The sequence below is a fragment of the Cucumis sativus genome, chromosome 4 (genome assembly GCF_000004075.3).
Source record: "Cucumis sativus cultivar 9930 chromosome 4, Cucumber_9930_V3, whole genome shotgun sequence".
Taxonomy (NCBI): domain Eukaryota; kingdom Viridiplantae; phylum Streptophyta; class Magnoliopsida; order Cucurbitales; family Cucurbitaceae; genus Cucumis; species Cucumis sativus.
Window position 1 is genome coordinate 12,686,669 of NC_026658.2, and position 16,126 is coordinate 12,702,794.

A 16,126-nucleotide genomic window follows, 5' to 3' on the forward strand; every position below is an offset into this window, starting at 1 on the left:
CATTAGTGTTCCAAATACAATTATGAATTAGGTATAGTTGCATTCCCCCTTCTGGATTGCATAGCACATAAATATACGCATACTGAAAAACAATAACATAAAACACAAACTTGATTTAGTTTCATTCACACTTGTACACCAACATGTTTCAAGTAATGATCATATATTAAAAATCATTTTCAAATTTGGTAATATAAAATGGAAGAAGTGAGACCTTGAGGTTTTGACCACCAATACTATCTAACTGATGAGTTTATGATTTTTGTTTCTACTGTGTTCTTTCCTTAAGCTTTAACTTGTTTTAGGGGCAAGATGGTGAAGGTCTAGTCCACAACCTTTCCCAAGAATTTAATGATGTTTGGGTTGACCCAATTATTGTTATTGGACACCGTTTTATGGTAATTGGTTGTTATGGTTTTTAAGTGTGTTTTGATATCTTGTGTTAAAAAATAATTGCAAAAAGTCGAAAAAGTTTGTTAAAGATTAGGTGTTTTTAAGTTTGTCATTCCACTTTAATTCTCACCAGTACTTGCTGAATGGAAGCCTCTTGTCTAAGACAATTCGAGTGGAATAACTCTCGTGACTACCACAACATTTGGGAACTCACCAAATGTAAGACTATTCCTTTATCCTAGCATTTGATCTCTCTCTATAATTTGGTTTGCTATCGTAAGTTTGATTAAAATAAATGCTGATAATTCAACTCCAATGTTCTTATTTTCTTAACTCCCATTCAGTCAGTTAGAATCAAACTCATTTATTTATCTTGTCTCCATAATTTGGATTCAAAGATTCATCACAATAATCTTCTCAACAACATTCTTGAAAAGGTATTGAATTTTCAACTGTGTGACCTTTATACACAAATTTCTTCAAAGAAATTTACATTCTTTAGAGTTTAGAGCTTTGAATTCTAGTACAACTTATAAAGCTTTTGATACTTGTTAGACTTTTTTGCTTGGTGCGGATAAAACCTTATTTACATTCTTTCTTTCCTGCATGTTCTCTTTTGATATTTGTTAGACTTTTTTGCTTGTTGTCCTTAGTGTTTTCCTCTTTAGCTGAAATTTCTCTATCTTGAAAAAAATAGAGCTTTAAAATTCAACTTTAACTTTATTTGATACTATCTTAGTCCATACTTATTTTGGTATTTCTTTCATTTCTCACAAACACATCTAAGAGGTTGCCTTCACAATATGGCCAAATTAACAATATGGCAACCTTTTTCATTGCAAAACATATTAGAGGTTGGTTACTTAGTTAGCCTTATTGGGTAAATAATTGACATTTAGGTACTTTTTAGTTTGTATATTTATAGATGCCAAATCGATATGTGAATTTTAATTGTTGCTTATTTGAAACATTGCAACCATTTGATAAAATGTTGCTATGTGAATCCATCTTAACTTGATATATTATTTTATTTTGGTTTAGGTTGTGGAATCCAAGTTTGTATTTGAAGTCAAATTCATCCAAGATCATTGAGTTTCAAAGCTTCTTTAATTAAGATTTTGTTTCTTGAACTAGAATTGTAGTCTTGTGATTTTTGGAATAGCATAGTTGGATTGGTTTTGTAATTTTGGGATTATCATATTAGGTTGGGGTTGACTGAAGTAGTGTTTTGTATATGACAATATCGAACAAACATGTAAAGTTTTCGAAATGTTCATACATATATGATTAAATGTTAATATATGTTAAAGTTTTGGAATTGTACTCGTGCATATTTATGAGATTGTTGGGCCACACTACAGGAATTATAGAGACAATACAGGAAAAAAATATAAATAAATTATAATTTAGAAAAAAAATGAAACAAGCTTGACGTTTTTTAAATGTCATAAACAAATACATTCTTGACGGTTTTTCAATGTCATTAACAAGTAAATTCTTGACGTTTTTTAAACGTCATAAACAATTGTGTTCTTGACCGTTTTTAAATGTCATAAATTACATTCTTGATAGTTTTTAAATGTCATGAATACTCATTCACTTGACGATTTTTAACTGTCATGAATATTTGTATACTTGACGTTTATAAACTGTTAAGAATCGCTATTCTTGACGTTTTATTAACCGTCAAGAACTTTGACTTTCTTGACGCTGGCTTCAATGACGGTTTTAAAACCGTCAAGAATAGTGATTCTTGACAGTTTAAAAACGTCAAGAGAGTCTGTTTTTGTAGTAGTGAATGATAAGCTTATTGAGTCGGCGATCTAGCCACTCTCACTCGTACAAATCAAAGGACAATCTCTCGCGAACAAGAGTTCATAATACACTCAAGATTAAGACTAAGTTATATAGGTCATCCTAGTGAAATAGAAACCTAACTAGTTAATGTAGTAACACCAAGTGGTTACTATTTCACGGTCTGGTCTATTGCAATCTCATTGCATAGGATACCTTCACTCGCATGTCAACTACAGCACATTGGATCATTGTATTTGTATCAAATACAAAGTGAGTCGTATTCATAATGTTACCAGGATAAAGGTACCCAGTCTTATCCCTATACTATAGACCCTTTAAGCTAATCTCGAACATTGATCCATGTATGTCTCTACATACTATTCAATACTTATTAAACAGTTTAGGATGTTAGTTTATTGGATTTGAGTTATTAAGACAAAACTAATAATATAATCAATAACAATTATTACAATAATAACACTTTATTAACAATGGTCAATGGATTATATTTACAATCTACGAGTTTTAGGACATAAATTCCAACAAACTCCCACTTGGACTAAAACTCTAGTCTCTTTGGGATGTTCATAATAAAGTAATCCTCTAACATTGAAAATGGTAAAATGTACAAGTGTATTACATAAAATGTGTATATACAAATACAATAAACTAGGGCATCCTCATACCCATTACACATCTGCCACTTTTCCTAGATTACCTAATGTACATAACTCGCAGATCTAGACTTTCTAGAAGACCCTCGAACACTTTAGCCATGAGAGTCTTTGTAAATGGATTAGTAATATGCCCCACTATTATCACAATATAAAGTGATGGGGCATGTTCATGTTTGGAACAACTTCCAAATTATGCAAGAACTTCCTCAGCAAAACTGCTTCTTTTGCTGCTTCACAAGTACAATATACTCAACTTTCATAATAGAGTGTGTAATGACGCGTGGCTCAGGCTGCTTGATCATGCCAGGACATGCTTCTTGCATGTCCCAAGCCTAAATAACCTCTTTCGCTCAAAACACACGCTCATCTCACCTTGTCATCCTGGCAATCAACCCACCCTTGGCCTTGCCTAGAAATATGATTTTTCTACCAGAAACTTAACTCGACTTTGAAGCTTAAATCAATAAGATTCCTTCTACAAACTTACTTAGAATGTCTTCACTAGCTTACCACAAAGTGTCACTAACAAACAAAATTCCAAAATACTCTACATTGTTCAATTTTTTTTTTTTTTTTCTGAAAATGACCTTTGAGTCTTTCTTCACTTCAATGCCTTTCTTCCTGGTAGCCTTTCTCCTGATACTACACTCAATTTAGGAGATTTTCGAAGTAGAGTTACCCAATTAACACAAGTTGCTTGTTAACATAATTCGTCCAAAGTTGTACATATAGTGATCCTTGCATGCTCTTTGGTTGACACTTTTATTCTCACCTCTTACGCCCATACTTGCACTTTCCACCTCATGCAAGACACTTATTTGGCAAAACTTAGGTATCTTGTATGTTGTCCACTTGTACTCTACCGCACATCTTACCTCATATTGCTTAAGTCATCCTTGGATGCATATCCCTTTTTCTATGAGGGTTCTTTAGTAAATTCTTACTGCCAAGAATGCCTAAGACTTTTTTTTCTCGCCTAATCTCCCAAACATCCCTCAATGCCTTCAACAAACCATGCCATCTTGACTAGCATTTGGTTGAATTGCCCCATTGGCCGCATGGCCTATGTCCACATAGCCCACCTCTTTGTTGCATGACATTCCTTATCCACGTTCTAACTTCTTTAGAGTTTCTTGACATTTCCTAGATGCTTAGCTTCCTTGCCTAGCGCATACCCTTGGTCATATAGCCTTGTCTTATAGAGGTTGTCTTGACACCTTTCGGCCATACCACATCTCAACCTTTGGCCACCCAACATGTCTCTTTAGAGGTTCGCTTGACACTTTTGGCCGCCTAGAGTATGCAACATGCCCTAGACAACACTTAGCCAATTTTCGAACACCCTTTATGCCTTTCTTTGTTACGATGACACTTTTCTTTTGTCATCTTAAAAATATTAACACATCTTTCATAACACTTCAACTAAACTATCCAATCTTAAACCATCTTTCTCCTAACATCAACCCCTAATGTCCTATTGAGTTCTTTAGATGAATTAAGGATTATTAGGTATCGGGGTTTACACGCGAGATGTAAGTCTTCCTCCTTGGAATTACGTATAGTAGTGTGCGGAGGGAGAGGAATGTGATGCAGGTCTTCCTCCTCAACCCTAAGGAATTCTTCTTCGCTAACAATGCCCTTTTGATCGGGTAAGGGCTTGTTCGGTCAGGTCGTGAGGTGAAGGATGTTGTTATAATGATGGGGGATTTGGTGGTGAGAGGATAATAGACATGCGAGAAGACTTGGGTAAGATTGATGAGGGAGTTTCAATTTTTGGATGAGGACTGGAATTGAAGGATTTGGATTTTGGAGGAGGCGATGAGAGAGTTAGGGGTCGGATTGCAAGAGGTTTAGGGTCGATGGCCACGTCTAGCTTTCGTCTTTTTTCCTTTTTATACGAGTTAGACGCGTCATCGTGGACCTTTCTCCTCTTTAGCAGTGGTGGCAACGGAGAAGCCTCTTCTTCTTCTCTGCCATTCCATTCTTCTCCCTTAACTTTATTAAAGGTTTTGAGGTGTCTCTCTTCTTCTTTATTTTGATGGAGTGTTATGGTTTGGTTGAGATTCGCCTGAGAACATGCATAAGGGGTGATTGCAGAAAAGCTAAAAGCTTAGGAACCGTCGGAGGAAGGGCAGATCATTAATTGTATGTTACGCCTTCCTCTGACGTGGTGGCAGCAACGTTGAGAATAGATTTAGGGATTCCCGACGTATCATTAATTGCGTGGGAATATGTTTAGGGATTTCTGACGTTTAACAAATCAGGTCAAGAATAGGGTGCTATTCCCGACGTTTTCGTTGTGCGTCAGGAGTTCTCTGTCTTTTTTAACTCCATTCTTTACATAAATGAAACATAAAGAGAAAGAAAATGAGAGAGGGAGAGGGAGACCGAGAGGAAGATTAAGAAGAAGAGGGCATTGTCATCTCCATTGCCGTCCCTTTGTTGTCGTCGCCGCCATCGGTAAGTGGTTTAGTTTAGTTATTTGTTTAGTTTTAGTATTTAGATTTCAAATTTGTTTTAGGTGTTAGATTTTAGATTTCAAATTAGTTTTAGTATTTAGATTTTGAATTAGTTGTAAGTTTTAGTATTGAAATTTAATTTCAAGTGTTGTTAGAATTTTGAATTAGTTGTAGGTTTTAGAAATTTAAATTTGAAGTGTTGAAGTTAAGATTGAAGTGTTGAAGTTGAGGTTGAAGTGTTGAAGTTGAGTTTGAATTTAAAGTTTTCAATTTGAATTTAGGAATTAATTGAAGTTTTTTTTTATAAAAAAATAGAGGATCTCCCGACGCATGGTTCCTAGACATCTCTCGATGCTATATTGACAACATCTTCGACGTTCATACAACGTCAGAAGATGTCTAGAAACTCTCGACGCACAACATTGTGCATCGGGAGTTCCTCTCCCGATACATTTTTCCTGACTTGTGTTCCAACGTATATTTAGTATGTCAGAAAAGCCTTTTCTGATGCTTTTTATATATCTCCCAATGATTTTATGCATCGAGAGAGCCCTCATTTCTTGTAGTGTTAGACAAAGAGCTTCAATGTGGTAGAGGGGAAAGGCATGACACCTTTAGGTGCTTTCATCAAAGGGAGGATTGAGGTTCTGATTATGGCGCTAAGGTTAACTGCCATCTTCTTCTTAATGCAATAAATCATCATTGTGCACTCTAGTGGGATGGTGTTGTTGTCAACCAGGCAGGCGGTTTCGTTTTCAAGTCTTAGTTCTTAATCCTTAACAACCTTTGAGTATTGATGCTCTACCCCAACCCTCATCTAAAACGATAACTAACACAATGGTTTGGAAGTTTTTGTGAAACATCATCTATACTTTTTCTTTAATGGTCGATGAAAAAAAAGTCAGGAAAATGGTATTTCTGACCATTTTAAGTGTTACCAAAATATCACATTTGGTGTAGTATGGTATTGTTTTGAATATTTTTGTAAAATAGTGGATCAAGAAGTTTTACTAAGATAAAGTTTCATGTTGGACAAGAGGATAGTGGATGGGAATTAAGTTGAATGGTCCACTTTTTTTTTAAATCCTTTAAGGTTTTATGAAAACCTTTCACAATACCTTTTCATAATCATTTTGTAAAAATAATATCAAATCATTTAAATATACCGAAAAATTATTTCATTTCGAATAAACCTTTCTTTATGCTTAAAAAATCATTTCATTTTGTCAAGGATCCCGAATCATTCTCTACGCTTGGTGTCATTACCTCGCGTTTAGACTACTGTATCAACAGCATCTGAGAACATACAAATTCGTCTTTGTTGCTCATACCGCTAAGCTTTATACGCTCATTTCAATGCATAAGTCAGCTTCTTATTACCATGTAGTTCGTACACTCCATAGTTGCCTTCACTCTTTATGTGCACACAAAAGTTAGCATCATCTCAAAGAAACATAATATTGAAATCATAGTCATCAAATCAAGCTTTAACATTATAAATAATGCTTGAACACATAACTTTTCATAGAAATCTTTCTGAAACATTCTCATCTGAATTCTTCTTTCAAATCAGTAAAGAGAAATCGTAATAAAGTTTCTTAACATAAATTCTTTTGACTGAAAAGCACTCACCAAACTTTACTAAAGAAGTCCTTCTCACAACCATCTTTTCGCGTGGCTAAACCAACAACACTTTAACATTTCAACAAAACTCTCGTCATCCCCTCCTTAGTTACCTAAATTCTCCTATTTTATAGATCCCTTATACTAACTTAGTCATGCAAATCCTTAATATTTAACCTAGTCATGCTCAAATCCTTAATCTTACATGTTAACCCATGTCAAATCAGATTTGACATTTTCTTTACAAACCTTGCTCCCCGCCTAACCCAAACCGTGAATAAATTCAACCACTTAACATTTCTCGTGAATAACCTTATCGCTTGATTATATTTTTATTATAAGAAACGTTCCACGTGAACTAACCAACTTTTACTCGCATAGAACTCTTATCGTGAACTAAAACTCCAAGGCTTTCCTCGTAGACTTCTTTCTCCACGAAACACTTGGTTCTTCTCGCGAAGACCACCCAAAACTCCTAGTCTAACACTCAAAACTTTCATTTCCTAACTTACGCAAAGACTTTTTCGCTTCTTATCGCACAACTTCTTTCGCGAACTACCCACTTATCGCAAAAAAGTATACTTAACCGTAAAAGATCTTATCACTTAATCTTTCCATGGATTTATTTGAACACCAACTTCTTAATTCTTAGCCGAATTTTACTTCCTTACTCGAATTAGAAATGGGTCGCACAACTTCCTTCGCGAACTACCCACTGAATCGCAATAACGTATACTTAACCATAAAATTTTTTATCGCTTAATCCTTTTCGTGGATTTATTTAAACGCCAAATTCTTAATACCTAGCCAAATTTTACTTCATTACTCAAATTAGAAATGGGTCTCACATTTGGAGTGTAACGACCCAACTTTTCTAAGTAAGTCGAAGTCATTAATTTCAAATAAAGACTTGAGTTTACACAAAATCTCAATCTCAAACAATTTCAAAGTCTCAAGAAAACAAAAAATTTATATCTGGGCCCTATTTAAAATAACCAACACTTTCAAGAAAAATTTACTAATTCGTGAATACAGTTCAACTATAAAATCTTCTAAACAATCTCAAGTACTAAAACAAAACACGTGAAACAAAACATTTAGCGAAAGCAATTTAAAATAACCCCTATGGCAATCACGCTTCCTTCCTGCCCCTCGCCGGTTTGCCGTCTTTATTACCTTTGCCTGAAAATTAAACATAAGGAGGGTGAGTATAAAAATACCCAGTAAGAGACCCTCTACTGGTCCCATCAGGGGAAAAATAAATTGTTAACATTCTATTGGGACACCCTGTACAGTCGCAGTCTTGTGATCCCGTAGGATGCACATTTCAGTCTAACGTTCCAAGGGACGTACATTTCAGTCTAGTGTTCTGCAGAGACACATATCAGTCTAATGCTCCCGAAGGTGCAGAATAATTGGTGATCCCGTTGGACACCTACAAGACACACATCCCAATAAAAGCTAACAATTTTTCCCCTCAGTCCATTCTAAACATCTTAACAGTCATTCATAGATAAGTTAAACATTCTCATCACGTAAACTCCTTATTTAACAGCATATCATTACATCAGTTAACAAGCTAAACAATCATAACCTCCTCCTTAGTCACCAAAGGCACAACCATGACGTTTCTTCCGTTCACAAGCACACAACATAACAGTAGATATTATACATTCAGTCTAGACAACAATCAATCTACTAATCAAATCCACACTTTATATAAGCAACATCTACGAGATTCAGTTTTTCCACATCCTTATCTTTGTACACATACATAACCAGACAGTCACAACATATACTCAACCACAGTCCACATCAACCCATGCACATATATGTATTAATTTCTCCCAGTCAAACATAGCAAACATTAAACTTTAAGTCAATGTCCAAACATACATCATAACAGTCGTCTCTACTCAGTTCAAATATAATAATACGGTCCATACAGTCAATACATCTTAATTAGTCATTATATCTTAATTTTGTTGTTGAGTCGAGTAGAAAATCGCTTACTTTCAAGTTAGTTAAGCTCCTTAACCACGTTGAAGTCTACGAAGAACGAACCTAAACATTAAGACAATTTCTCAATAATTCTCTTCAACGCATCAATCATTTAAATTCAACCCAATGTGATTTTTTTTTTACAACTTACCCAAGGAATTCGAGCGTAACCTATAATCGAACAGTAAACGATTTATCCAACCAATTAATCCAGCAATATTACTTGAGTTTATTTGAGGAATTATCAAAAATAGGATAATTTGGAAGGATCTAAAAGAGTTTTGAGATGAATTTTAAAAAAGATGACTTTTAGGACAAATTAGTTGGAAAAAGTCTATATTACCCTCAAGTTAAAAAATATCCTAAAATCAATTTATGAATCCTCTCTTCTCATTCTCCCTCCGTTTTTTCACTTTCTAAAAATGTTTCATTTTTCTCTCATCCCTCCCTCTGGTGTTCCATTTTCCCTTATTTTCACGAAATTTCCTTTTTCTTCCTTTTCCATTCTTTAATTCGTTTTCTTGAAATTTCTTTCTCAAGCTCTTCCCATGGTCTCCCACCGGCCTTTGAAAACCATTTTCTCCATTTTCTCACTTCCAAAAAGAATATTTCATTTTTCTCTCATCTCTCTCCATTTTCATACATTGTGGGATAAATTGGCCTTCCTAATTCTAAGAGCATGAGAATGTTGCTCTCACCTGCATTGTTGTACATTATATAAAAGTTCTGCACACTTTACAATTTTCCAAGATAATGAAATAAAAATTGCATACCAAAAAACAAAAATGGTATTCATTCCATTATATAAAACTATTTATGTACATAGTTTGGAACATATACAATTCCTTCAAAAGTTGGAACTAAAAGTCAATAATTGGATTGTTGGTCCATAATTGGATTGTTGGTCCATAATTCCTACAATTTTCATACATGGGATTGTTGGTCCATAATTGAAATGCCAATTGTTTTCTAAAATATGACATGTTTTCTTGACATAATGTAGCTACATCTAAACCAGAAGCTTCATATTCGAAATACTTAATTGTAAATACACCACAATCACTATTGTTGCGTTGAAGTGGAATGGAGTCGACAATGACAAGTGGCCAAGGTTCCTTGTGTGTTGATGATCCGCCTCTCCTAACAAAGAATCCAGTAGCATCGAGCAAATTTGGCACCATCTCTTGAATTGGCTCTAATATGCTTCTCATATCTTCGGCACTCGTCAGCGACGGAAGCGAATCCCATACCTTAACTTGACAACGTACCAAGTCCAAGCATAATAGAATCCAATGATTGCCATGGATATTGAATGGAGAGTAAATGTAATCAACATTCACCCAAGGATCTTGACAGTCTTATTTTGATCCGACAACATAGTCAACCTGCTTACTAAATGTGATAAACTACTTACTATAGACTGAAAATGATGAGCAGGGTCAATCTTGTACATGGGACCGTTAGTTGATGTCGAAGCCATACTGAAACCTGCATAAAAAAAAACTAATTAAATATAATTGCATAAGAGACTTACTAAACATGGATGCACTAGCATCTTGGGACTTCTACTCAAAATTTTGGAAGGTGAGAGATAGATGCGAGATGCTGGAAAACTTCAAGGCAAAGTTGCTAAGTCTAATAAAATTGCTAACCCTAAAGCCTTAACACCTAGTAGAGTAGCTAAACATGCATTCTAAACGGTATAGGAAGTTTACACTCTTATATTGGGACTTCTACTCAAAATTTTGGAAGGTGAGAGATAGGTGCTGATAGGTGCGAGATGATGGAAAACTTCAAGGCAAAGTTGCTAAGTCTAATAAAATTGCTAACCCTAAAGCCTTAACACCTAGTAGAGTAGCTAAACATGCATTCTAAACGGTTTAGGAAGTTAACACTCTTATATTGAGACTTCTACTCAAAATTTTGGAAGGTGCGAGATAGGTGCTGATAGGTGCGAGATGATGGAAAACTTCAAGGCAAAGTTGCTAAGTCTAATAAAATTGCTAACCCTAAAGCCTTAACACCTAGTAGACTACCTAGACTAGCTAAACATGCATTCTAAAGATTGTATTCTATTGGAACTACATCACTAAAAACATTAACAAAGTAGAGAACAACAATGCAGCTTATGATAATGTCTTTCAACAAATTGCAAAGGAAATGGTCTTTCAACAATGCAGCTTATGATATTCTATTGTACTGGTAGCTTTGCAGAGTTTATATGAGATACCAAATATATGTTCGAATTCAAGTTCTAAACTCCAAGGTATGGTTTTTCTATTATTACAGTACATTGCAAAGGAAATGATGGATACGGCACTGCCAACGTAGAGGAGTGGATAAGAAATGGAGAGGTCCGGTGAAAACAAACCTGAAATCGAAATGGATGGAAGTGGAGAAGCGTCCGCCGGAGTTGAAGTCGAAAGTAAAACAGAGACCCGTGCAGAAGAAATGGAGACCGTTCGGTGAACAAGTTGAAATCAGAAAAATATAGCGCGAGGAGTCGTGGAGAAGAAATGGACGGAAGAGAAAAACGTTCACCGGAGGCGGGAGAGAGTTGAAGGGGGTAACTGTAAACGCGGGAGAGTTCAAATGCTCTGGTTTACGTTTTTCTTTTGAACGGCCTTCTGTCTTTGGGTTGAAGAAAAGGAAAAAGAAGAAAAGAGGAAGGAAAATAAAAGAGGGTATTTTCGTCATTTCACCTCCAATTTATCCTAAATCTCAACTTTTTTACAATCAATCCTAAAACTCTTTTTCTACCCCATTTTTGGCCTATTTTTGTCAATTCCCCAGTTTATTTTGGAAAAATGACTCTTGGCAATGCAGGAACGACAGCGAACAACCCAATCGAATGGCGTGGGTTTGCTACCTGCGGCAGAACGAAGAAGGAACTCAACGCGCAGAAGGTTGGATCTGGGGTCTTTTAGTTCGGTTCACGGCAGCAAATGAAAACCTGATTGCACAGACGTCAAAGGTGTTATTCGCGGAAGAAGTCGAGCAGCAGCTTTGCGAAGAGACGACGTGCAACGGAGAGACTGTATACAGACGGACGGAGAATCGCGCGGCAGTGCAGAAAACGGAGGAGAAAGGAATGGGCGGCTGCTGGGCTTGGCTTCGACGGAGACAGAGGCGATTAGGATGGGGCACGGCGACGCAGATCTGGACGACAGCTGCAAGGCGACGCTTACAACTTGCTTCGCGAACAGAGATGGCGGCCGACGGTTGCAGCGGCGGCTGGGTATGGTAGAAAAGAAAGAGAAATGGAAGAAGAATAGGGTCGGCGGCCGTGGATCAGAGAAGAAAAGAAGGAGGTAGGGCACGGTGAAGGAGAAAATAGAAAAAGAAAATGAAGGGGAAATGGGGGGTTGCGCGCGGGAGGTTTATGAGATTTTTTCTTTTCTTTTATTTAAATTAAATAATAAAACTAAAATATAAATAAATATATATATAATTATATTATCACATTTTCAAATCTTTTTTTCTCCCCCTTCAACATATTTTCTTCAAAAAATAAATCTTGTACAAATCGAATAATTTTCTTAAAATAAATTACCTTCGAGTTCGGGGCGTTACATAGAGCCTATCGCTTCTTTAAGATACATGATCTTACCGATTCAGAGAAATTAACCACAGGCGTTATTAGTTTTGATGATCTGGCATTGGATTGGTACCAAGCACAAGAAGAGTTTGAAGTTTTTAAGAATTGGGTTGACCTGAAAGAACGAATGCTTGTACAGTTTGATCAATTCGGAGAAGGAACTTTGGTTGGAATATTTTTCTCAATCAAACATAAAACAAATGTAGAAGAATACCGCAACCGATTTGATCGCTATTTATCTCTGGTAACATTTCTTCAAACGATAGTGTTAGAGAAGACTTTGATGAATGGGCTTAGCCCATGAATAAAAATGGAAGTGGAAACCGTGGAACCGATTGGGTTGGCCCAGATGATGAAATTTGCATTGAAGATTGAGAATAAGGAACTTAGTGAGAAAAGAGTGTGGGTTGAGCAGTGCGTTTCATGTAAAACTGAAACTCACCCTACCTATTGTGGAAAACAACAATACAATGATGACTCAGGAAGAAACCAACAATGGAAAGTCTGCTGATGAGAGCTATCACCCTGAAGGGAGTTACTGATAGAACTAAGACATGCACAGCAGAAAAAGAATCAAAATTCTACCCTAATTGGGCTTAATTAACGAGACTAAACCAAAAAATACTTACATTCGAAGCTGTGTTTTATTCAAACAACCATTAAGTTTGACTTAGTATCCTCTAGACTCATAATCAAGTTGTGGGACCCATTGGATGAAAGAACCGGACGAGAGAAATAGATGAAAAAAAATGGGCGTGGTAAATTTTCTTTTTTTTTTTAAAGTAAATAAGAAAAAGAAATTTCATTTGGTGTGAAAGCCTAAATTCAATAGTTAACTCATCAAATGAGTTCAAATGCCCCATTTATAAGGATTTTTCATTCAAAATTGTATGTCCATGCAATACTAAAGTCCAACAACTCAAAGTCCACTTTCTCTACCAAGGACTTGATAAAAAAAGAGAATATGAGTTAATAGGAAAATGAAAGGGAATTCCTTGGAAAGTTGGTTTGTGTGTCATTAAAAGTCAAGGTGGAAAACAAAGTACAACATATGGCTAAATGTGAGAGTAGGCGTGCAAGATTTCTAGGCGACTAAGAAAAGCATGAGAACCTCTAAAGAAAGGTATTGGTATGGCCAAGGTTGTGTGTGTGTGTGTGTGGCTGAGAGGAGTGGTGTTGCCAAGATAACCTCTAAGCACACAAGGAACGCTAGGCAAGATGGACATAATAGGTGGCCAAAGGAAAGGCAAAAGAACCTCTAAGGATTCAATTATGTGCCCAAGTAGTAAGGTAAGAACCTCCAAGAACATGTCAAGGCGCCAAGCATGAAGATTTGTAGGTGTAGGCAAGAAAACCTCTATATAAAGAGTTGTCATGAGCGGCCATTTGAGCTTAGGCGAGATGGCTTTGCTCAATGAGATGACTTAAGCTAGGCAGTCATGTGTACATGTCACATCCCAAACCGTACTGCAATGAAAATGTCATAGTATTAGGAATATGATGTGAGTTTGTTACAAGTTTGAAATTTTCTTATCGCAAAATATTATTCTCAAACTCCTTTTATACTATTAATAAAACTCAAAACGCAACGGTGAGTCAACCTAAACAGCAAGTATAATAAATACCTACCAAGATGTTTATTAATAACATGTGTTTGATACATAATTACTACACTTTGACCAAACAACGAATGCTTAACTCTTTTCAAAACGTCTGGTCATCTCGCTGCAAATCCTTCAACCTTCTTCTCTACTTGGCCTAAACACCTTATCTTGGAAGATGAATTTTTGAAAGAATGTCTAAAAGACTAAGGTTTTATGAAATCCTTTTTGCAATACCTTTTCATAAACATCATTTCGCATAAACAACATCAAATAATTTTATCTCGCATAAACCTTTCTTTATCCTTAACATACTCATAACATAACAATTTCACATAAACACACATTAGTTAACATTCATTCCTTTCACCAAGGATTATGAATCGTTCTCTACACTTTGATGTAGAACATCTCCCTTCTTGATGTTTCTTGAGTTTTATCCTATTGGAGGGGTTTGAATTACCATTTTTATAGTTTAGGATTAGTTATTTGAATTACCAATTTTGTATCTTGAGTTAGTTATAACTAACTCAACTCCAAGTTAAACTAACTCAACCCCAAGTTAGTTTAACAACTCTTGTAATCTCCAGCCCCTATAAAATGGCTTCTCATTTTCCTTAATAAGACATTAAAAAAAAGAGGCATTATACATAAAGATTTTTAGCTTTGCAATTACTGCATCAATTGGTATCAAAGCGTGATCCTAGCTCACTCTTCCCTAAAAAAACTTGGATCCTACCACTCTTATCCATGGACGCGGAAGCCTCCTTCAACCAACGCTTGCAGTTGGTAGAACAAGCTGTTGAAGAACTTCGAAAAGGGCAGTCAGATATACAGCAATCGTTAGTAGAATTAACAAACCTTTTTACCCGATTTCATGTCCAACCTTTAGAAGAAGCAATTTAGCCCCCAAGAAACCCAATTGCAGCAAACCACGAAAGACAAGAAAGACCAAGAAACCCAATTGCAGCAAACCAAATAAGACAAGAAAGACCAAGAAACCCAATTGCAGCAAACCAAGAAAGACAAGAAAGACCAAGAAACCCTGATGTAAACCAAGAACTACTAAGAAATCAACCTATTCACATCCACAATAATCGATTGTATGGAAACAACGTACCTGGACATTTCTTAAACGATTCTAACTCTTCCGATGAAGACAACTGGCTGAACATTCATCAAGAATCTCAACAAAGGCTTGGACTTTGACCATACTTTCAAGAAGATTAAGAAATACGTATGAAAGTGGATCTCCCTACCTTCAATGGTCGAATGGATGTGGAAGTTTCTTGATTGGATCAAGAACGTAGAAATTTTTTTCGACTATGCCAATACACCCGAACACAAGAAGGTTCGATTAGTTGCTCTCAAACTTCAAGGTGGCGCAAGTGCTTGGTGGGATCAATTACAAAACAATAGACGATTATTCGGTAAACAATCTAAAGATTAGCTGAATATCTTATAAAAGATGTTGCCGTAGGCTTAGTGGTGACATGTGAGAAAGTAAGTTGTGTCTTTTATGGCTCTTAAACGTTGAAGTCAATCAATGAGTTCCAAATGCAATATTGGAAGTTTTCTTAAATATTTTGATGCTTTTGCATGTTGTTAAAGAACTTGGTTAGATGTGAGAAAGAGGTTTATGAGATTGGTTACTTACTATTCCCTTTTTCACTATCATTGCTACTCAATAGACATGCTATGGGCTCGTGTTTCTGTAGAATATAATTCAAATGCTCTTTCTCTAGAATATAATTTATATGTTCTCTCTACAAATTTGAAGTAATTTCTACTGTTTCTGCTAATATTCTCTGAAGCTTATTCAAAATGTAGTTGTTTAATGACTGTTCAGATTTAAAATATATTATAGAGTTAAATTTAACACAGTTAATCAACTTAAGCATTTGACTCTGGTGTTCTTAAGATATAAATTCAAATCCCTATAATTTTATCATGTTGATCTTTTCAATCTTCTCACAT

The 16,126-nt window shown here is 35.7% G+C and overlaps 2 long non-coding RNA genes across 2 annotated transcripts; both read right to left on the reverse strand.

Moving 5' to 3' along the window:
• Nucleotides 1–7,891: 7,891 nt before the first annotated feature.
• LOC116403399 lies at nucleotides 7,892–9,099 on the reverse strand. Its single transcript, XR_004216178.1, has 2 exons — nucleotides 8,963–9,099; nucleotides 7,892–8,131 (listed from the first exon to the last, which is right to left on the reverse strand). It is a non-coding gene; the product is annotated as an uncharacterized LOC116403399 (long non-coding RNA).
• A 787-nt stretch (nucleotides 9,100–9,886) lies between these two features.
• On the reverse strand, nucleotides 9,887–11,404 carry LOC116403397. The gene is made up of 2 exons (XR_004216176.1): nucleotides 11,322–11,404; nucleotides 9,887–10,438 (listed from the first exon to the last, which is right to left on the reverse strand). It is a non-coding gene; the product is annotated as an uncharacterized LOC116403397 (long non-coding RNA).
• Nucleotides 11,405–16,126: the final 4,722 nt, after the last annotated feature.